We start from the raw sequence: 22,289 nt of genomic DNA, 5'->3' as shown, positions 1-22,289 counted from the left end.
CTATTTATTTTAGTTCCGAACTCGCTAGCATTCTATATTCCGCATCGTTGCAACTTTGTATCGCGAGCCTTCCTCTTCACTTCTGCGAAAGGAATGGGCAGTCCCAGTGTCCTAGGATGATTTATCTCCAGCTCCTTTGTAAGGCTCTCATTGTGCTTCATATGTGACGCCGTCTTTTTCTTCCACGGCTTTTTCTTTTTCTTAATGTCTTTCTGTGATCGAGGTCACCTTCGACCGTCATCAGAATTTCCCCTTTTTGCTTCTTCCCTGAAGGCCGACATCTATAACGCATACGAGCCCGGGGCCACACCGAGCTGACCCAGTTACAATTGCTGCGGCCACCGCTGGGAGGGCGCCATCCTGAACAGCGGGTTGTCATATTGCAATCAGCCGATACGACAGTGGCGTTTATTAGAAGAACGACCGTCCATGCGTCAGCGAGACGGCCGGTCGTTTGTCAGCAGTTTTCTTCGGAAACAAAGAATAGCAGACAAGAAGACACGCCTACTCAAATGCACGGCCTTCGGAAGAGCGCCATTCGTAACAGGCGTTTCCCCGTGGCCAATGGAAATGTAAGAGTGGTCGTTGAAGCCAGCGCACGAAGCCGCAGGCATACAAGAACCAATATCAATGCTTCTGTTCGTGCATTCTCCCAGTTTTGCGTCTGTAACGTTGTTTTGAATCTAGCTGCGAGGTGATACGTAGGTGAAAGTAGGCTCTCAATTCTGACCGATACGTTTCCTGAATTCGCAAGCGCTTTCTTGTCCGAAGTATAAAATGACTCCTATTCCTTCATTTTAGTTGTGGATATCGAAATAGCATCGATCAGCAGCAAATATTAACCCTCTGAGGGCAATCTGCAGTGCTAGCTATTTAACCGCCCCCAAGGCTAATTTCAGTTTTGCGGCCAAAAAATGGTAGGGAGCGGAACTGCGATGGCCATCGTTGACAAGAGAATAACCTCCAACCTGCAACACAGTAAAAGGACTCCTCAGGTGCCTCTGGCCGCTTCGTCTTCTTTCCGACTCGGAGCAAGGTCTACGCGGGTCTAGGCTGTTAACGGTTTGTTTGCCGGTCGAGCGCCGACGCTGGCAGGGGCGTTACTGCGTAATCACGTGACTAGGCCGATCGCACACCTCACGAGCCTGAGACCGTTTTGTCTGAGTTGTCGCTCAGAGCGGAGGACACGCAGGGAGTGTAACTCCCACTTCATTGCAGAAGCAAGACCGTCGGAACCGCCGCAGTCAGCAGGTAAGAAGGTGTTGGCGTGAAAATAAACGTCGTAAATGGAAAACCTGAGCCGTACGTAAGAAAGAAACCTCCGTGGTCAAACCAAACATCGTCGCCAGATGACAGCAGCTAGGGCAAGAGCTAGGGCAAGAGGAAAGGATTCGGACTAGCTGCCCCTTTGGCCGTGACCTGACTGTCGAAGAAGAAGCTGACTGATTAGCTTGCGCTGACGAATACACAGCATACTTTGCGCTTTTCGCTGAATATTTTTAAGCTAAGCAGCACCTCAACCATGGTAATTTTTTTCTTGCTTTGAACGTTGAAGCAGAGGTACTGATTACGGCCAGCTACTTGCAGAGAGTATAAGGGGTTTAAAGGATTTCGCTTATCTCGCAAAATACAGTAGAATACTCACTCCGGCGTTACCGCGAGGATCTGAAAATGTGTCTCGCTGCATAGCATTTTTCTTGTTTCGCGCTACCTTCTCTAAGTAGAGGCTTGCGCTGGGGCGTGCTCACTGTCCTTTCCTAGCAGGTGTAATATCATGGACGTTAAATGGGAGCTAAACGGACACGTAACTTCGCTTTGATCTTGCTCAATGCTCCTAGATGTCGGGAGTAGTTCATTTCTGACCTATAGGGTGCGGTGTTGCTGCACGAACCTGCGGAGGATCGCTAAAACACTGGGCATATTCATAAGCCAGCGAGCTGAACAGGGTTTTTTAACTCACATAACGTGCCTCAGTGATGTTTTTCCAATCGTGGTAGCTTTCGGAAAAGGATTCAGTTATGGGTCGAACATTTGTGCAGTTGGCGGCCAGCGTGACTGTGTCTGCACCTGAGAAGGACACGAAAGTTCGCCGAAATTCATTCTGTGATTCTCATACGCGACGTAGTGCCATAGAATGTTTTAGCATGGCAAACCACGACGGCTTACTGACACATTAGTTACACAAATGCGTGATTTCTCACTTGAATTCATTAACTTTTGACATCACACTGACCAAAGATATTGGATGACTTCTGAGTAGAGCTTCAGATGCATTGCTGGCTAAAGTTGGTCGCCGAGTTTCTAATTAAGACAACATTTTTTTTTATTCTTAAGATTTGTTTTACTTTGTGATGCATACATGTTAAGTTCGCAATACTTTTCAGCTTACTTTATGAAGCATAGCAAAAAAAAAGTTTATGATTTATTTTGGTCAGATGCATCAAAATGTTTTGATTGTCGTTCTGTTAAGGTTTCTTTGCCTTCAGCATAAAAGCGAAGACGCTTCTTAAACGACAAACGCCCCAGCTAATGCATTCCGTTCGGTGTACACGAGCGCTCTAAAAACACCTTAAAATGAACAAACAGCAAAACTCAATAAACGCCAAACATATTTTTCATGTCATTCACGAAGAAAACTTCACCTTCAACGCATGCCTAAACTTACAGCGTCATCTACGCCTTAAGTGCTCATACTTGTCCGCTCGTGGATTTCTTGTCTCCCGCAATTAAACGGCCGGCCAAGATGACACACCCTTGTATTTTAATAGGGTGCAATTCTTAGCTTTCCCCACCTTATCCTCTTTATTCTGCCTTCGATAGTTAATGTAATAAATCACTATTAAGGGTAAAAGCGCGATTAAACCTCAAAGGTAACAAAAACAGATGCCCACATGCTTACGGAGAGAAAACACCTGGCGATTTCTGGACACTGCTGAAAGAAAAGGGGCGGGGAGGGGGGGGGGGGGGGAGTGAGATAGCGACATCAGCGCCTCCAGCTTGGTTTTGTGCCCTAGCAAACGGAAATGGGAAGTTGCGGGCAGAGGAGTAGCTTTGTGCATAAAAACTCACATCTTGCGGGTTGTGACAAGAGAGAGGTCATACATTCTGGTGATCCCAGGACTCCCCGCATTGCCGCTATGCTATCATGTCACTTCACGTAGCCGTGGAAGAGGGCTAGGACGACTTCTCAGGGTTGAAAGGCAGCTGGACGCGGGTTTGTTTTAGAGCCGCGCAAGCGGTGGCTCTTCGGAGATGGCATGCGAGCTGCTGGATATAGAACGCGGCTCCTTTCGCGTTCTTTCTACAGCTGAATAGATGTCCCCAGAGTCGAGGCCACGGCGCGACTCTGGGGACAAAACAAACAGAGCAGTCCGAATTCACGACGTAAATAAAGTTTTTTCGGGGCCGTCGTCCACTGCTCAGTTTCTGTACTTTGTGCAGATTGCGCAGACTGCCATAAACCAGAAAGCGCATGCTGGAGGAGATCCGCTGTGCAAGGGCCTGTTTACTGCAACTCCGTCGGAAACACTTTGCGTCAGACGTCACGTTGAAATCGCTGCCCGGGCACAACAATGTGGAGGCTGGAGAGTTCACTCCTCCTGATCCGCGACGCCTTCGCGAGCGCGAAGAGCCGGCCGCAATGGGTCGTGAATATTTCAGCAGGCTTTTTTCCAAAGCCTCTGCGATGGCAAGTGGGGTCGAGACTACAACGAAAGAGAAGGAACAAAGAAGTATAAAACGTCACCGTTTGCACCGAAAAATAAAGTAGAAGAGAGCGAGAGAAAGATTAACGGAAAGGCAGGGAGGTTAACTATGCAACGCCCAGGCGAAAAAGTAGGTGTTCCTGAAGGGCACGCAAGGAGTAGTAAAGGCGGGCAGGAATAGATCCATGACGAGGCAAAATGCGTGCTCCAAAATAAAAAAAATAGATACACATACATGTGTAATAGAGTACAGTGCTGTCCTTTCGACCTGTAATCGATGGCTAGATTTCCCGTCAACTATTGCTTTTGTTCCTTCGTAGCGCATGCGCGACCTGCACATGACAGGTCGTCGAAGTTTCTTCTTTCGTTTAGAAACATGCCCTGCGTGGATGGTCTCAAAATATGTTCTCCCAGATTTTTGCTCTAATGCTTCCTCGTCTTTTCTAGTGGAAAACAGATGTGCCGTAGGGAGTGCCTTGCAACTTTCGTCGCCATGACGGCTTTAGTTCTTCACGTTCGCCTCGGCTCTGCACGATCGCTAACAAAAAAATAAGCAAAACGGGAAGCGCAGAAAGCAATGCTGACGAAGTGCATGTTTGCGCTGCCTTCCTCGTTATCGACAGTCTTGTTAACGTTGTATTCTCTTCGTTCGCGCTTGGTGCGGGTTCTCTTGATCATGTGCTTCCGTCTCATCGGCGTTCTGGGTCGATAGTTACTTTGTCTTTTGAATTATTCAATTTTGTATAATGAAGAATTCTCAGAAACGAATGTAGAAGCCATGCTGAGCCCTAGTTGATATCTATTTACTTAAAAATGTACAAAGTAGCCTACAAATACGAAGACAATGACTCTAGAAGTCTGTGCACTGCTTGCGTGTCACACGTTTCCTCTTGGGACTGTTTCTGCTTCTGATTATTCGCAAAGTGAAGGCAGCGGCTTGGATTGAACGCAGTAGAGCTAAAGTATGGTCTTGAACGCTTGCAGAAAATTACTATAAAAAAATAGACGCTGAGCGACAGCGAAGAGCTTGGCGCAAAGCAGTATCTTTCGCGAGGGCACATCCCCTCTCGGCGTATCCGGAGCCATTCCCATGCCGTACCGCGGCTCGCGCTTCTTCGCGATAGTCCCGAATAGCAAAAACAAACGAAGAAGTAGCTAGATGTGCGGTGGAAACAAAAGCAAGGCTCGTCAAAGAACGAAGATCACATAATTCGCGCTCACGAGCCGTATAAAGCGCAGCGAAACAGACACACACACGAGACAAAAGCACGGAGGGCGCCGGCGCATTAAATTCCCGAGAGTGGCCTCACTTTCTCCTGCCGACACGGAGAAGAAGGGGGGGGGGGGGGGGGGGCTCTCTTTCTCGGCATTGGGGAACGGGAAAGAGGGCGCTTGAGGTGGCGGCGGCAGCGCCCCTTCAGGCTCGCTCCCTCGCGCGCACGGGCCCCGACTACTGTTGAAACGGTGGCTACACGACGCCAGATAGCGGATCGAAGGCGTCCCGCGGCGCTCCCTCGAGCTCTGGCCCTGTCAGCACCCAAACAGGAGTCGAAGGAATATTACACCGATACAGGTGCTAGTGGTGCAGGTTGTACCGGCGGCCGCCACGTCCATGGAGGCAACGTCGTTTCGGCCATGGAGTTGTGTGTCTCACGGCCCGTCGGTGCCACGGGTGGAAGGAGGAGCCAGCGCGGACGACGGCGTGGTTGGGTCACCCTGCTCCTGCTCCTGGTCGCAGCCGTGTCAGGTGGGGGAGCCCCCGCACGACTCAGTGCCGCGGTCACGCGCGGTTCGTTTCGCCTCCGGGTCACGCCGCTGGGTGGAGATGCGGAGGGTGCGCCAATGAGTAAGCGCGTGTGGCGCTCTTTGTGCAAGCCAACGCGGGTCTTTCTAGCCTTGAAAGATGCGCGCCGCGCGACCTCTCGGCTGTGTTAATCTCGCGTTCAAGGGCGTTGCCCGTTGTGAATCAATGAGGTCAGTTAAACTATCATTGGAAACTGGCCTACAAAAGTAGGCAAGTACTTCTTTTCTATCCGATGGATGCTGTGGCTTCATGACCGGAACTTGAAATCTACGCACCTACTAGCCCAGCAGGTCCATGTTCAACGGGCTGTACACACATTGCATCTTCTTATCTCGCAGGGTATAACGCGAAGATTTATATGATCGGATGATTCATTAGTATTTGCTTTCACCCTCCTTCACGAAGTTCTAAATTGTCTGCGTCACGAAAATTGTCAAGTAAGATTTTGAACTCTCTTTCAGATGACTTTCTTAGCCCCGTAATATCATCTCTATGCGAAAAATGCGGTCAGCAGTTGAGCTTCTTCTGATACATCGATCGCACGGAAATGTACGCGACTGGGCAAATACGAGCGCGCTTGCGAATTGATCTGCACATTGGTTCGTTTTACCGATAAACAGTCCGCAGCTGATTGAGCAGCGTCCTACGCGTATTTTTATTTTTAACGAATGATCACATGACATCAATTCCACAAACCGAAGGTAATGGTCGTCTTATTTTTGTTTCATGTTCTAAATGACCAACTCTTTTCTTGACCTCAACATAAGCCTCAACAATTTCTCTTTAAATACTTTGGCTAACGGCATTGTTTCCTTAGCATACTCAGTTCAACGAGCATGGAAAGTTAATTTATTGCCAACAAGAAACCAATTGAACACATGATAAGGATACTGAGTACCCTTTCCCCGAACGCGAGAAAGCTCGCTTATAGTTCACGTGGTTATGTACCACATTCTTCACCCCCAAACTTCACTCACCTTCGCAACCTTCAGTTTAGCTCTCCGCGTAAGAGTGCATGCAAATTCATTCAGAAGTAAAAACAAGCTCGAGTACTTTCTAGCACTCATACGCTGTTAGAGAGCCCAGTTAGCTAACTGAGCTTTCTAGAACAGCACTGTACCATGAGGTTTGGAGGACTTAAAGATTGTTTTCAAGATAATGACTATCTAAATTAACTTGATCTTACTTTTATCTCTCTTCAGAATATTTTTCACTCGAGTTCGACGAAGTCTACGTTTTGGTTCACTGATATGGCGCTCGTCAAATCTTGCGAAACTTCTGATTCACTCTCCAGCTAAAATAGCTATTAATGGACTGTCTTGCAAAAATGGCGTGGCGCTTCGGAGATTTACAACAGTGGCTTTGGAATGAACTTTCTCTTGGCGCCATATGGAGAGTGGGTACCAGGTAGTGGGTCCGCTTCAGAACATGCCATATACGTACCCGTCTGATGCAAGTCTACCCAGAAGCTGGCGACCCAGTGAGATGAGAAGAGGGCTGTAGTTTAGCTCTCGCTCTCTCTACTTTGTTTTCTGGTGAAAGCAAAATGTGCGGAGGCTTTATAAGGCTTTTTTTCTTTTTGAATTGTCACGTCCACAAAGCCAAAATTAACGAAATCATAGTCTCAATCATTCAGGGCACGAAAACCATGTAACATTCGCACTTTATAGTGAGACTCATACTAATGTCTGTATTTGTCCGGGTGACACTTTACTGAATATAGCATAGCGTCTCCATTTAAACAAAAGTTCTGAGACTTAGACTTAAGCGAGAACATAGCACGACGAAAGAAAGATACACACGAGTTCCAAAAGCGTCTCCTGTTCAGTGTAGTGGAGCATGCAGAGCAATGTCTAATATCACAGAGCACTCAAGGTACAAACTAGCGTTATTTTAAGTTTTTGGGAACCCACAAGCGCAGCTGCACGTTGAGTAACGGATAAGTTAGTCAAAACCTGAAATTGTAGCCATTGTGAGAGCTACTTTCAGATGGTTAGTTCAGTTCACTTGGCGCATACCACTTATGGTCCTCCCTGTCTTCCCGTTTGCTTCCTCTGTCCAAGAAACAGGTTTTATATTAGGCAACAGCACACGTAGTGCAATAAAAACTTGGGGCACATTGTGCAAGGGGGCGATGATCTCGTCAAAGGATGGGAGGCTTCTAGGGCGGTAGAAAATAGTCCTGGTTATCGAGTCTTCTCCTGCACTGCGAGTAATAATAGCAATGAATGAAGTCCTCGTGCCTTCTCGCCCCTTCTCTGCCTCTTTCCTCGCAACAGCATAATATAGCTGGGACTAGGCTTGCATCTAGCAACAAAGTCCATCGCTGAACGCCTGTCAATTTTTGAGCCTGGTATGCTGTCTTTGCTGCAAAAGGTAATTATGTGCGGGAAAGCTTTCGAAACCTACTTTACTGTGTTGCTTTTTGCTTTCGCGTGGAGAGGGGTGAATTAGAATGAAATATATACTTCAAGAAAATGCAACCACACAAATATATCAAGCAATTTTTCCACAAATATTCTATTAGTTGAGGCGTCTGTACAAGCATAGCAGGTGGGCGCATACTTAAGAAAGTATGGAGTCGATGAGGCTATATTGAGAGGACTTATTTTTGCAGCAACATTGACCACTAGAGAAATAAAAGCAGACAGTAATGCCCATAAAGGAGGTACAAAATTTCATCTCTCACGAAAGGACCTGAGAAAGTGCTTTTTTTTTCTTCTGAAAACCTGATAATCAACGTTTGCTATAACCTAGTTTCTGGGTACAGCTTGATAAAAATATACGTGACAAATAAATTAAGAAATGTGAAGAACAGAAGCTCGATATAAAAACTTCTTTTATGCAGGGGCGGTGTCGTTTCTCTCATACCTGCACACGACAATATGCCTATAATCTGCGAGTAACGAGGGAGTTCGTAGACTCCCGAATGGTGTGCGCATTCAATGCTTTAAACGTATCCCCCTCCTCATAAATTAGCTAAAAGAGGTTATCTGCAACCTTATTGTAATTGCTACCTAAAGTCGTCATTTTAGGAGAATATTACACAATACTGTTCACGGCAAGAGGAGGCGACAAAATGTAAGGTAAGTTCGCGCGAAGCTCGTTTAGCATACGTTCAAATTTAGTTTCGTCTCACTCTGCATTCGCTCATCATGTGTAAAATCTGAGCCGCAAAAAAAAATTTCGGTTAGCCTTCTTACTCTTCAACGAAGGAAATGCTACTTAATGCCTGAGACTGACTATTCGCGACATTCAACTAAAACTACATCATAATGCGCGTATGCACTTTTATTATTAAGGTCAAGCGCGCGCGCCCATTCAAAAATTACTCTTAAAATTTTTAGACAGCATCTCTGCGCATGTAAGCATGCGAAAGCGTTTATTCATCTTACTAGTGCGATCATAAACCAGACCTGTAATTATTTACTCTGTGGATTCGGCTTGAAGCTACACTGAGTGCGGTTAATTAAAAATCGAACATTTCATATTCAAGTCACTGCGGTTCACCTATCAAAATCAATAACTTCTCATGTCATATGTGCAATCGGCTCCAACATTTGCCCAATAAACCCAGCATTCATGCGTGCGAAGTTAAAGCAAAATTAATTTTGCTTGCTCGTATTTGTCGGCTGCAAATCCCATTCGAACGCGCACTTCTTCAATCTCACGCAGGAGACACGTCCCCCCAGTTATACTAATTTATTTTCCGTCCGTTCACAGCAAACACCGAAGATCCATAGGCTAAGTTAATACATTCGTGCGCAGCGAGCCAGAAACTGACCCGATAGGCTCATACGCATTGAAACACAGATAATTATAAATAGCAGACAGCTGAAATAGCATTCAAAAAGGCGCGCGGAGCATCGAAGCAACCAAAGAGCTCGACGTCGAGACTCTTCGAGCGGCCCGGAATCACTCGCTCGGTAAGCCTGAATATTCGTTCCTTGCGATCGCGTTGAGTGCTTTCTCAATCGATCTCTGGGCGCTTCTCTCCGCTTCTAGTCCAGCTCAATACAAAAGTAACAAAGCATAGCATCAGGATACTGGTAAAACGGAACTATAAATTCATGATCGAAAAAAATGTTATTCCAAGTTTTTTTGTGTGTGAGTGTGTGTGCTAGAGGGTGCGCATTTCTGCGGACGAAAGGCGCGTCAGTTGAGTAAAGAAAGAGAGAGAGGGATGCCTATGCGGCGCTCATTTCGCTGCTCCTTCGATTTGCTTGATTCGCCTTGTGCTGCTAGAAACTGACCCTTACACTACCCCCCCCCCCCCCCTCCGCAACATTTCTGCAGGTACATACGCAAACAGTCGCAGCCTGCAAACCAGGCCTCGATGGCATCACTCCGGGTGCCGTTATTCCACGACATATCCAAATGCGGAGGCACTATACTTAGACGACCGGCTGTCCCCAATCATCATCCGTAAATCCCCTCCTCCGTGACCGTCAGCCAGCCGCCCTCACTCGCACTGCCATCGAGAGCGAACGTCTCTCTCATCTTCCTCTTTGCCCTTCCCGCGTTCCTGGAATCAGGCAATGAAGGTCCTCTATGAGCCATTTCTTTTTCATTCTTCTGTTTCTTGATTCGTGAGTCACACTCTTTTCTCGTGGCATTTGTGTAATACCCTTCCGGTACCCTCCCCATGGCTGCTCGTAGAGCGCCTCCTTCGCTTGCCCTGAGTCCGTTTCCCCGTACTCTTCTCTGGTGTGGTCTCCAGCTCCACCGCTACTCGCGTTTCGCTGTTACTTGCTCCGCGAATCCGCCAATGGTCGTAAGCCGCCAAAAAAAGAACGAAAGATTGAAGACCCTTTCATATTTATTATTTATTATTATTTTTAAACATACTGCAGGCCCCTTTCGGGTCCATGCAGGAGTGTTTACATTGCACCAATGTGATGAAACAAAATTAAACAAAAATACAAAAATACAGAGATCTCTGATTCATACACAAAAAGAATAGGAGAGAATTAAACAGAAAAGTCAATTTTTTCAATGTAATTAATTAATTTAACGGACGTACACTTCGCCGCATCTTCCGGTAATTTATTCCAATAGGATATGGCAGTTGGAAACGGAATATTTGTGGATATTTACACGGCCGATTGCTTGACGGAATGTTTTACTATGGTTAGTTCTATACCACTGTTTGAAAGGGGGGTGTAAGTATTGTGAATTTGTTATTTTGAAGTGGCCGTGAAGAAGTTGGAACAAAAACTTTAATATTGAAATGATTGTTTGCTGTGACAAGCTTTGTAAATTAGATCGAATTATTACACTGGTAGCGCTAGTCTGGCGTGAATACTTTGAGTAAACAAACCTTACTGCTAGTTTTTGGATGTGCTCTAATTTGTTTATTAAAATTTTTTGATGGGGGCTCCAAACTATACCCGCATATTCTAGGGTAGGTCTGATAAGAGTTTTATAGGCACTGTGTTTAATATAGGTCTGCGTGTTACGCAGCTTTCTCCTTAATTAATTTCATGTACCTTCAATTTTAGAAAGAACTGATTTGATGTAGGGTTCCCAACGCAGGTTGAATGTTAGGATGAGTCCTAGATACTTCACCTGATCATATTTTTTAACATGTGTGTCACCAAGTGTGTATGTAAAACTTAGATGCTACTTCTTATTAGTGAATGTGATGCTTTTGGTCTTATCCGCGTTAAGTTTCATTCCCCAGGCCTTACATCAAGTCTGGTGAAAAAACAGCGCACAAGCAGACACAGACAGAAAGAAGGGGACAAGCGCTGTCCCCTTCTTTCTGTCTGTGTCTGCTTGTGCGCTGTTTTTTCACCAAGATGCAAAACCAACTAGCCCATTCAGCTGCTTTACTATCAAGTCTGGATTGATTCTAAGGAATTGTTAAGGAGAATTTGATCTAATTTTTTTTACAGCTAGGTATACGACACAATCGTCCGCAAAAAGGCGAAGCTGGATTGATGAACTAACACAGGAATGAATATTATTTATGTAAATGAGAAACAAAAGAGGTGCAAGAACTGATCCCTGGGGTACACCCGAATACACATCCAGGTTCTGCAAAACGTAGCCACCTATTTTAACACTGTTTTCTGTTCTGTAAATTGCAGGAAGTCAATGACACAATGTAGCAATCAATCCCAAAAGATGGTAATTTTGTTATAAGGTCATCGTGAGGAAAAATATCAAACGCTTTGGAGAAATTTAAGAATATAGAATCTATCTGGTTGCCTTCATTAATTGTGTTAGCGTTGATGACATCGATGACAGTAATTTCAGCAAGCTGCATTACTGTTGAAAGCCCTGTTCTGATACCATGTTGTTTTATGTAAATGAGATTATTATTTTCTAGATATGAGAATATGGCTTTAAAAATAATATGTTCCATCACTTTGCAGATTGTGCTTGTTAACGATATCGGACGATAGTTATTCAGTTCAGTTTTAGAGCCCGATTTGTGTATAGGAATTATTTTGGCACAGTGCCAGTCATCTGGAGTTACGAGTGTTTCTGAGGATCTTGTATAAATTATATGCAGGTATTTAGACACCCAGTCAACGTATCGGGCTACAAATGTGTTAGAGATGAAATCAGGACCCCGAGATTTTTTGTGTCAACTTTTTGGAAAAGAGAAAGGATTCCAGCTTCACTAATGATTAGTTCTGTCATGGGTTCCTTGATTGTGTAAGCGGGTAGAAAATCGTGGGAGTCCGCTCGGGTGAAAAGGGACTAGAGAAACTTACTGAATTCATTTGCAATAGCATCAGGTTTACTTATAGTGTAACTGAAATCTGTAATGATGGAACCTGTTCACTGGTCCTCAGATAAGTGCCGCCAAAACTTATGAGGGTTGTGGGCTATAAAAGAAGGCAATGTCAAATCAACGAAGCGAGTTTTTGCATCCCAAACTTTGCTCTGTAAACAGCTAATAAAACTTGCAATCTCGTTCTTGTTTCCTTTTTCGCCGACGTTTTATTTTTCTTTTAATTTAAATAATCTGGCGCGTTATTCACGGGTACTCCCTGTTTATGCGTTTTTTTCGGAGCGAAACGTATCTCTTTTCGCAAGTATGTACAACGTTTTTGAAACAGGACCACAGTTCACGCACATCCGTCAATGTGCCGAATTTGACAAATCTGTACTCAAGTACATTTAAAATTTGCAGTGTCATCTGCACGCTCATAGTCCTTGACAATGGTATGCGGTGTTTTCTTCGTTTTGCAAGTGACTGATGCGGGTCATGAGAGTACTAGTAATTTGCGGTCAGATTTGCCGTCGTCGACACTCACTCAACACCCTGGAAGTGTATTGCTAACAAATATTAAATCAAGAAGTGAAGTGGAAGACGACAGAACTCGGGTGGTGTCGGTAACCAGCCGATTTATGGAAAAATGAAATGCAGTAAATAAAAGTGTTTCCGCACTTTGGGCATTTTTTTAATCATGTCAAAAGTCCGCCCAATTTATCCCTGGCAGATTAGTCTTCAGCGCAAGCAGCACTAGGAAGAAAGTGTCAGAGCTATTATGATTCCTTTGCCCGAGTGCGGCGCCTTTTGTATGTGCGCCTATTCTAGCTTCCGCTTTCCTTCTTTCCATCACTGACACTTCTATCTTCAATTTTATTCTTCACTATGACACCTCCTAATGCACTTTCGCCACCTTGTCGCCTCCGCAGTTTCCTGTGCGTCTTTATGCCGCTCGCTACTTCCTGCCGCATCTCCTTCTTGACGACAGGTAAATGGAAGAAAAGGGAGATGGCCGGCGACAAATTTCGGGAAGCAATACGTTCAGTGGGGTTCCCCACATTTTCGAAATTTGCAGCCTCAGCTGCTGAAAGTATGGCACAATATGCGTGCTATGATATGCCACCTAATGGAAGCGAAAGTCGGACTCACGAGGTGTAAAGTAAATTAAGAATGTGACGGGTCAGGCGCTGCAGCCTCCGACGCAGCCATTTCCTTCGCCATCAGGACCTAATTTATCTTTCTTCGCTCTGCATTTCGGCATCTTTATAACAAAATTCTATTTCCTGAAAATTAAAAATTGGTTAAAAATCACTTCAAACTTCAAGATTCTCACAAGAAGAAATGCAAGCTCTAACAATTCTTAACAATAAATAAATATTTTTTCGCTGCTTGCAGAATCCGCCACTGCGGAGTAAATTTGCCATAAGAGAGGAGTCACTCATAAGCGTCCACACAAACGCAGCCATGCGGCTACGAAGAAGTAGTCTGCCGAAAAAGTGGCAGGTGGGCAATTTTGCCTCTTTTAAGGGAATGTCGCGCCTCATTCGTTGATAAGACTTTCCTGAATGGTCAGCCAATGTTATCGTTTAGCGACCACATGCGCATTATCAACCTACGTTAGACGAATTTCTACCATTACTACAAGCTTCTAAAATTGCTGTCGCGAATTTTTGTTTGCCATTCTCGCACCTACGTATTTCGCAACTGCGAGTGCTAAACTGGAAGAAATGATGGTGGATGCCACTGTTGTATACATTGTTACTTTAGCAACGGAGGCACCTCTCTAAAAACCTGTTAAATGTCTTTGAAAAACTGTGACGTGATAACTTTGTCTTTTTGAAGAATTACAGTTAAATTAGTAGAGTCTTGTGTCTCAAAAAGAAGTTAACATCTGCGTGCCACTTGCGGATAAGTGCTTATTGAACGCAACTCTAAGTACAACTGCTTAGAGGTGCATTTACGGAGCAGTCGCCTTAATAACGACCAGCTTCTCGTTCCTGGTATATCCGTTCGCAGTAAAAAGAACACGCACGCACGCACGCACACACGCGCGCGCACACACACACACACACACACACACACACACACACACACACACACACACACACACACACACACACACACACACACACACACACACACACACACACACACACACACACGCACACACACACGCACGCACGCACGCACGCACACACTCACACTCACACACACACACACACACACACACACACACACACACACACACACACACACACACACACACACACACACACACACACACACACACACACACACGCGCGCGCGCGCGCGCGCACACGCACACGCACGCACACGCACACGCACACGCACGCACACGCACACGCACACACGCACACACGCACACACGCACACACGCACACACGCACACGCACACGCACACGCACAGATATATATATATGTTTATATATATATGTATGCACACATACCACTACATATAAATCCACTACATATAACTAGAAGATAATGAGACCCCAGGCGACAGTTACTAAATCCGCGAACGTTCAACAGCTGCTCTGTCGTTGTCCTGTCTTTTATAGGCAAAAAAGGCAGAATAGGGAACGGAGTAAGACAGGGGGCCTAACTCCTCACGCTTCTACCTCCAACCTATATTAATTTTTTCTAGTACCAGCATATTATGCATTAGGACGGTTTTGATATGTTCTTTTCGAGGAGACTATTTAGTGTGTGGGCATAGCACTCTCAACGCGAACGCAGGCGAAGATGGCGCAGCGTTATTCCGAGCTCCACAGCTAATGGGGAAAGTGAGCGTCTCGCTAATCTCCGCCCCATTTGCAGTCTCTGTCGAACGAAATAATCTTGCACAGTAGCTTCCCTCATTGGCTGTTTCATCACTTGTCCTCTGCCCCTCTGCAATTATCTTTCTTCCTCACGGTGATTTCGCTCGAATGAGCATTACTTCAAAACAAATGCATTTTGATAAGTTGATTTTGGGTTAGGCACTCAAAATTAAGTGCAGATAGCGGAAAACGTTTCTTCATTATGACCTAGCTCCGTCACACCATTTTTCATTCAGAGTCCTCCGCGAGCGCGTGGGGAAAACCCCTATGGAAACCGCCGCATCGCATCCACAGCTCTCGCTGCTCCGACGAGAGGATTGGAGACAGAGCCTAAGCTTTAATCTCTGAGCGCTTGGGCTACTTCCCTAATACAGCGTTTTACTTTGTTTTCCACGAGCATTTATGGGCTCTCGTATAGCAGTCACTGTATCACATACCCTTTTCGTGGATCGCATGCCCTTTATAGAACATGACTTCTCTATTTTGTTGGGACTTTATTTCAATATGCGCTACAAAAAAATATTTTATCGCAAGAGGTGTGTTATGATGTTTCGGTACATTCAACCATTCCCCTGTTTGCACTTGATTAACTGTAAAAGATGCATGCGTTGTCTTTGTTATTTTGTTTTCGCTCCATGTATTCAAAACTCTCGATAGCCTCAAGATATATGTGATTTTCAGTAAATATGTACAATTTTTCTTTAATTAGTGTGCGTATTCTTTTCACGTGAGGCGCTACTACGCCCTGTCGACTTCTATTTAACACAATCCAAAAACACTACTGACGTTTTCGAGCTTGCATTCAGTTCGCCAATAAATTAGCCTCCCGGGCCGTTCAACTCAGATGGCAGCGCGACTATCTCGAGGAGAGTAGATACCGTCGTCGCCCCCAGGAACAAGGTTTCTTTTTAAATGGCGAAAAGTACAGAAATCTCTTCAGGGCCTCTTTGTAGCCATAAGTCTGCTCTCAGGTGGTGATTATTGCTTAACATATAACGTACTATGCAAGATTTTGATAGAGGATAAATCGCTTCGATGAGGATATTTTCTGCAGCTCTTTTGGTCACTTTTCAGAATTAGAAACGGGGTAATTTTACAGCGTACGTACACATGTGTTAGTACTTGCAAACCTAATAGCATGAACGACGGTTTTATAACTGGTGCAGAGGCTCACACACCAAATCGTGCCCGCAGACAGACGAAGGTTGGGTGACAGCGGAAACGTCAAGGAAAATTACTCGAGTCGACGAATCTGAGCAACCCAGTACTAGCGCGTACTTGTATACATGTGTTTCGAAACCGATAAGGCTGAAAATTGGGCAGGTATGTGTACGTACATTTTTAAAAAGGAGGCCCCATGAGATTTTTTATTTGTGTTAAATGTGCCCACCTCCCCCTCCCACATTGCGTTGTTTCAAGAATGCAGTGACACCATTTCACCAGAGCGGAAAGTGATAGATCGTAAAAGAGGAGTGCGAAAAAAAACTTATATCGAGGCCAGTACTGAACGATAGTGAAAAAGAGCGCTTGCTCCGCTTGTGCGCAATGGTCATATGCCGAAACCGAGTGAAGCCGAGCAATTCTGGTGGTAGCTAGTAGAAAAAAAACGAGAGATAATAGCAGCATTACCCAAGTAGTAGAGGACGCGTTCTGCATCTGTCGTGGTCTACGGAAAGCTGGAAAGGTGATCTGTATCACTGCATCCAAATTTCGAGAACGCTAGTGGGATGATAAGGCGTGTGCTGTTTTCTCTAATCTTCTAGTAGTGTTCGGCAATTTGCTCTTTACTTGTGACAGCGTCTTCCGACGACATTGGTTTTGTCTAGGGGAAGCTAGGGCGCAAGGTTGCTAGTCTCACGGGATAATTGATGAACCAACACATTTTCCTAGATCCCCTTATGACCAGGTATCCAGTGCAGGAAGACTGTAGTGTTGGCATTGCGTTTGTGTGATTTGATTAGAATGTCACGTAGTCGGGGTTCCAGCAGACTGCGTTGCATATTGCGTATGGCTTTGATGCAGTAGACAGATGTCAATGTTGGCGTTTTTCTAGTGCGTACAGAGGTTTTTGTAGCATACATCATCGCATAGATTTCCAGCACAGTAACGTTGTGGGGGTTGGAGAAGAGCTCCGCCGTATGAGTTATTGTTTTTCCGTGCCCCTATAATGCGTACGTGAATTACCCCATGTTAGAGCGTATTGCGCCCATCTATATCGTTGCACATGCTCTGTCTCTGCGGTGATGCTTTGTTCGTTCTCGACGCTGTCCTTCGTGGAGGCATCGCGTCATATTTTTTGCTATATTTGTGAATGTCATGCTGTGCTGCAGCTTAGGGCACTGACTAATTGGCGTTAGTTGAATGGGGGTCATTCCTGCACGTTAGAGGATGTGGCACCCCAGCTCCGTTTCAGACAACCGTGCTACATCTCTGTATATGTGTTGTTCTTTTTGTTCCTTGAGAATAAGGAAGACGCCCGTCTGTTGCCGTCGTTTGTTTCACGGGATATACGGATAGGCCCTTGGCGGCTTTGTGGCGAACGTTCATTGCAGCTTAGAGTTCTTGAGTTTGTGTTTGTTTTAGCGTTAAGTGCGGGGTGGCGTACAAAATTCTGCGACACACGAGAGCCGTGACAAGCTGTGTTGCTTATTATTTTCTGAGTCTGCGTTTCCTGGTGAGGATTTCGTATTAGGTGGATTAGGTGGGTGAGGGCATTGTATACACATCGACAATGGTTGCTAACAAACACATGTATATTTTTCAGCCGATGACCAAATTGCGAAAACGTAACGAAGCTTGGAAAAAATACGGGCGTTAGAACTTTTAAAATATCTAGCAACACCCTTCCAGGAAGCTGAATTTGTTTTGTTTTTGATGAATTTTATCTTCGTTTGCCGCTGCTAGATTGCTGACAGCTGTGCAAAAACAGGATAGCATAGCGAAAACTGAATACCTCACAAAATTTTCTATGTGACATGCGCAGCCTCAGAGGAGCACCTATATTAAGTCTCTTTGTATATATTTATTTTTTGTTTATGTTCACGACATTTTACTTTTGTCACTTTTTTTAATAATATACGACCAGTCACCGATAGTGTTTTCTCTTCAACAACGCAGACAGTTCCGTCTAACGCAATTTTAGATCAGGAGCGATTGGAAGGCACTCAAGCACTGTATGCACCACAAGGTCCATTGTACAGAGTAGTTTTGACACAGCAGACTAGCTGATAGTTATCACACATGAACCTCTGAAGTGCCCGGATTGGTCTGGAAGTGTGAAGCGACAAGGTCCATTGTCCACCTGAGTACCGTGCTTCCTCTATATAATGGCGCCCTCGTCACAAACAAAATAAGCCACAAGCCTATAGGATGTGAGTGCCCTGGCGATGAGGATAAAGGAGAGGGTGTGGGTTGACACCGACGAATCTATGTGACACATGTGGGAAATTTGAATCTTTAGACCATTTTCTCCTCTACTGCCCAAAGTTCGCACTTCAGAGAAAGATTTACCTGGAGGTCCCTCTCTCCAGGTTAGGGCTCTCTTTATCTTTGCCAGTATTATTATCGTTTGGTGCGAACGCCAAGGGATTTGCATTGGGTTCTATTTGTGGGTTTCTCCACGATTACATAATTCCAACTGGTAGGTTGATGTGCTAATTATTTTAAAGTTCTATAAGCTCTTTTTTTTTCACCAAAATGCGGTCTGTTATTTAACTGTCAATATTGTTCTGTTGTTTTTATTCATAGATTTTTCAAAATTCACGATTGGTACTACAATTTTGTCGTCATCTTCCATGGAAACTTCTTTGTTTATTCAACTACACCTTGGCCGATCCCCCCGAGTGGGTATGTGCCATATACCTGGGGTGAAGAAGAAGAAGAAGAAGACGAAGAGAGAAGCTGCAACAGCGGAGCCAAGCAGCAAGCATCGTGCACGCACACATACGTGCCGAAGGTGTGCGGAACCGGTGTGCCCACTAAGAGAGAAAAAGATAGCAGCGCAGACGGGAAAGGGGCGCCCCGGAGAAAATCGCCGAAGCACTAATTGGCCGCAGGAAAGGTCTTCGCGTCATCGATCATTCAATTACCTTGGTTGGAGAAAATTGAATTTCGCACCGTGCAGGCCCAGGCACGGGGCTCAAACTCGACGGAGGTCTTCCTTTTCATCTTTTGCTTTTCCCACCGGTGGTCTTGCGAAGCTTTGAAGCAGATAACGCTGATAGAATCACGTTCTTCGAAAGATAAAAACCGCTCGTCACCCTTTATTATATAATGATTTGCTGTAATTGTGAAAAAGGACAAAATGTACCTGTGACGTGCGTTGCATTCCTTCTGTTTTGCGGTATTGGAATAGAAGGGTAGTAAAACCGCCGCCTAGAATCGAGGGGATGATTTGTTTCTCGCTAAACTTACTTAAACGGGCAGGAATTTTCTTAAACAAGCACTGAGAAGCAAGAAAAGCCCCAAGAAGGATTGCTTTTAGGTTTTAGGTTCAGTTTTAGGTGTGTTGTGCATGAACAATCGCGTATTCGGTGCGACCTGTTATGTGTGGCATCCTACTAATTAGTGTTTTTGTTATCAAATTATCTACCCTCTAACGGTTGTGTACGGTGCGTAAAATTGTTTCGCTCGATAATACTACGAGGCAAGCATGAGCTCGATCGTCGACGCACCGTATATAACACCCGAAGTATAAACTTTCGAAGCTGAAAAACCAGAATTCATGGCTTAAGTGGCCTACAAAAATTGCCTCTTTAGGCTGCAACAAAACAGTAAAGGCTCAGGCACTCACTAAGAGTAATGTCGACAGCGGTTCAAATTGAAATTCTCGGCCGCACCGCTCGCAGAGCGCCATTATGCCTCGCTCCCCATGCTCCATTGCTCTTTCATCGCCGCACTGCCAGTTCAGACTCAGCGCGAGGTCGCGTCCTCTTCCCACAGCACGCGTCCTGCACGCATTCCTCGGACTAATGTTGCTCGATAAATTGCCGCAGCTGTCACCGGCCTGCCCGCTTCCTCCTCTCGCGAGCCCTCTAATACAAGCACATACCTGCGCCCTCTCGCGCTCACCTGTAACCGGCATCATTCGCTCTTCAGTCACCGAGGCCCGATCATCACCGGAGCGTTCCGCGTGCCGCGCAGTTGAGGTATCGCCATTGATCCGACTCCGCCGGGAATTCGCCAAGAAGCGCCGCGTAGTTGACCTCGCGAGCGGCCGCAGGTCGCACGACCCCCTTCCAACCTGCATCATAACGTGAGCCGCGCTCTCGGATACGGCTTTCCTCTCCTGTACCTCTTCCCTCTCTTCTCCACGCTGCCATTTCCCCTCTTTCGCCCCATACATCCCCGTGCTTCACCATCTTTCCTGTCCGAATGCCTGTTGACCGCGGCGCGTTTAGGCAGTCGCAGCTCCGGGAGCTCACATAGCATCATGGATGCCTTAAAGAAGAGAAGGGAGGAGCGGGAGGATATAAAAAGAGAAGAAGGATAGGCGTGAGTGTTTAATGGGGGACATCTCGATTGCTTATAAAGAAATGAAACATAAGGTAACTGTCTCGCATCTCGGAGGGAACCTAAACCGCGCCGTGAATGAAGGGAAGAAGGCGTGAGTGAAAGACAGAAGCGAGAAAGAGGTGCTGTAGTGGAGGGCTCCGGAATAGTTTCAACATGAGGCGTGGCGGCTGCGTTTCGATGGAGGTGAAACAATAATAATTGGTTTTTTGGGGAAAGTTAATGGCGCAGTGTCTGTCTCATGTATCGGTGGACACCTGAACCGCGCCGTAAGGGAAAATATAAAGGAGGGAGTGAAAGAAGAAAGGAAGAAAGAGGTGCCGTAGTGGAGGGCTCCTGAATAATTTCGACCACCTGGGGATCTTTAACGTGCACTGACATCGCACAGCACATGGGCACCTTTCCGTTTTTCCTCCATAAAAACGCAGCCGCCGTGGTCGGGTTCGAACCCGGGAATTCCGGATCAGTAGTCGAGCACCCTAACCACTGAGCCACCGAGGCTAAACACAAAAGTCGCCCATTTGCGGTGTGATGTCAGTGCACGTTAAAAATACCCGGGTCGTCAAAATTATTCCGGACGCCTCAACTACGGCAGTTCTTTCTTTCTTACTTCACTCGCACCTTCCACCCTTCCCTTAATGCGCATTTGAAGTGTCCACCGATAAGTGAGACAGTCTCTCAGGCATTTCGATTCCTCAAGAAACCATGATGCTTTCAAATGGCAACACAAGCCGCCAGGCTTGATCGACATCATAGGATCATTACGAGTTATGCTGATATTAAAAAATGGGTTGTTCACAGAAAAGAGAAGTGAATTTTTTAAAATTTTTCGCGCTGAGGTGTGTGTGGACTTACGTTCACGCGCAATAGTTTTCTTTTTAGCAGCAATATTTTCCTTCGTGGTTATCGGCAGCTTGAAGCTACAACACGCTTTACTAACTTGGATAACACAGCGTCTCATGAAGGCAGCGTCAAAGTGCCCTAATATTTGTTAATATCCAGATATATGCGCTGCCGTGTGGCCATCACACACCCCGTCTCTGGCAGAAGTGCGCACGGGCATATTTCTTCGTTCAATGTTTAACTACTGCGGAACCTGCCATGAGTTCATCTAGCCTCAATGGGTCCCCAAGCGTCGACTGAGTTTGAAGTTTCTCAAGCTCATGGCACGAACACCATGGTATTCAATTGCAAGTGTATCCTACAATAATCGCCTGAAGATGCTGTATCAAAGTTCTGCAGAAATTCTAAATGGCTTCGGGATAAGAAATGACCATGGCTGCTCAATGTACAAAGCCTATTTCAAGAACAAAACAGTCTTTTGTAGTTTGATGCCCAAAATAGCTCGGCCCAGCGCAGTCACGCTGGTCACAGTTTCCTGTCTGCCAGAGATTCCTGTTCACAAGGCTACTCGAAACAAGTATTGACAACCTTCCCTCGCGGTTTATGTGAAATGTGCAGTACAACATCACACATGCCAGTTCGAGTTTAGATTAGCGGCGCACTGTGTTGCAAGGGCACCTACACCTACGACACTAGAAATATTGCACGCTCACTCACATGGCGGCACTCGTCTCGGGGAAAGTCGACGTTAAAGAAACGAACGCAGGGAGTTGGCTCCGCTGAAGGCTACTGATCCAGAAATGCGGTGTAAGAACATTTTGAGCAAGATCGTTCAACATGTTAGGAAACGGCGCACTTCG

General features: G+C 45.7%; 1 pseudogene across 1 annotated transcript in view; it reads left to right on the top strand.

The window, feature by feature from the left end:
* Positions 1 to 5,208: 5,208 nt before the first annotated feature.
* LOC144094822 (uncharacterized) overlaps positions 5,209 to 22,289 on the top strand; it is a 45,414-nt pseudogene continuing 28,333 nt past the window's right edge. The window contains exon 1 of the transcript XR_013306587.1: positions 5,209 to 5,451. The product of XR_013306587.1 is annotated as an uncharacterized LOC144094822 (transcript). The remainder of the gene's footprint in view (positions 5,452 to 22,289) is intronic.

Source organism: Amblyomma americanum, chromosome 6, assembly GCF_052857255.1.
Source record: "Amblyomma americanum isolate KBUSLIRL-KWMA chromosome 6, ASM5285725v1, whole genome shotgun sequence".
NCBI classification, from domain to species: Eukaryota; Metazoa; Arthropoda; class Arachnida; order Ixodida; family Ixodidae; genus Amblyomma; species Amblyomma americanum.
This window is presented reverse-complemented; position numbering and strand designations above follow the sequence as displayed.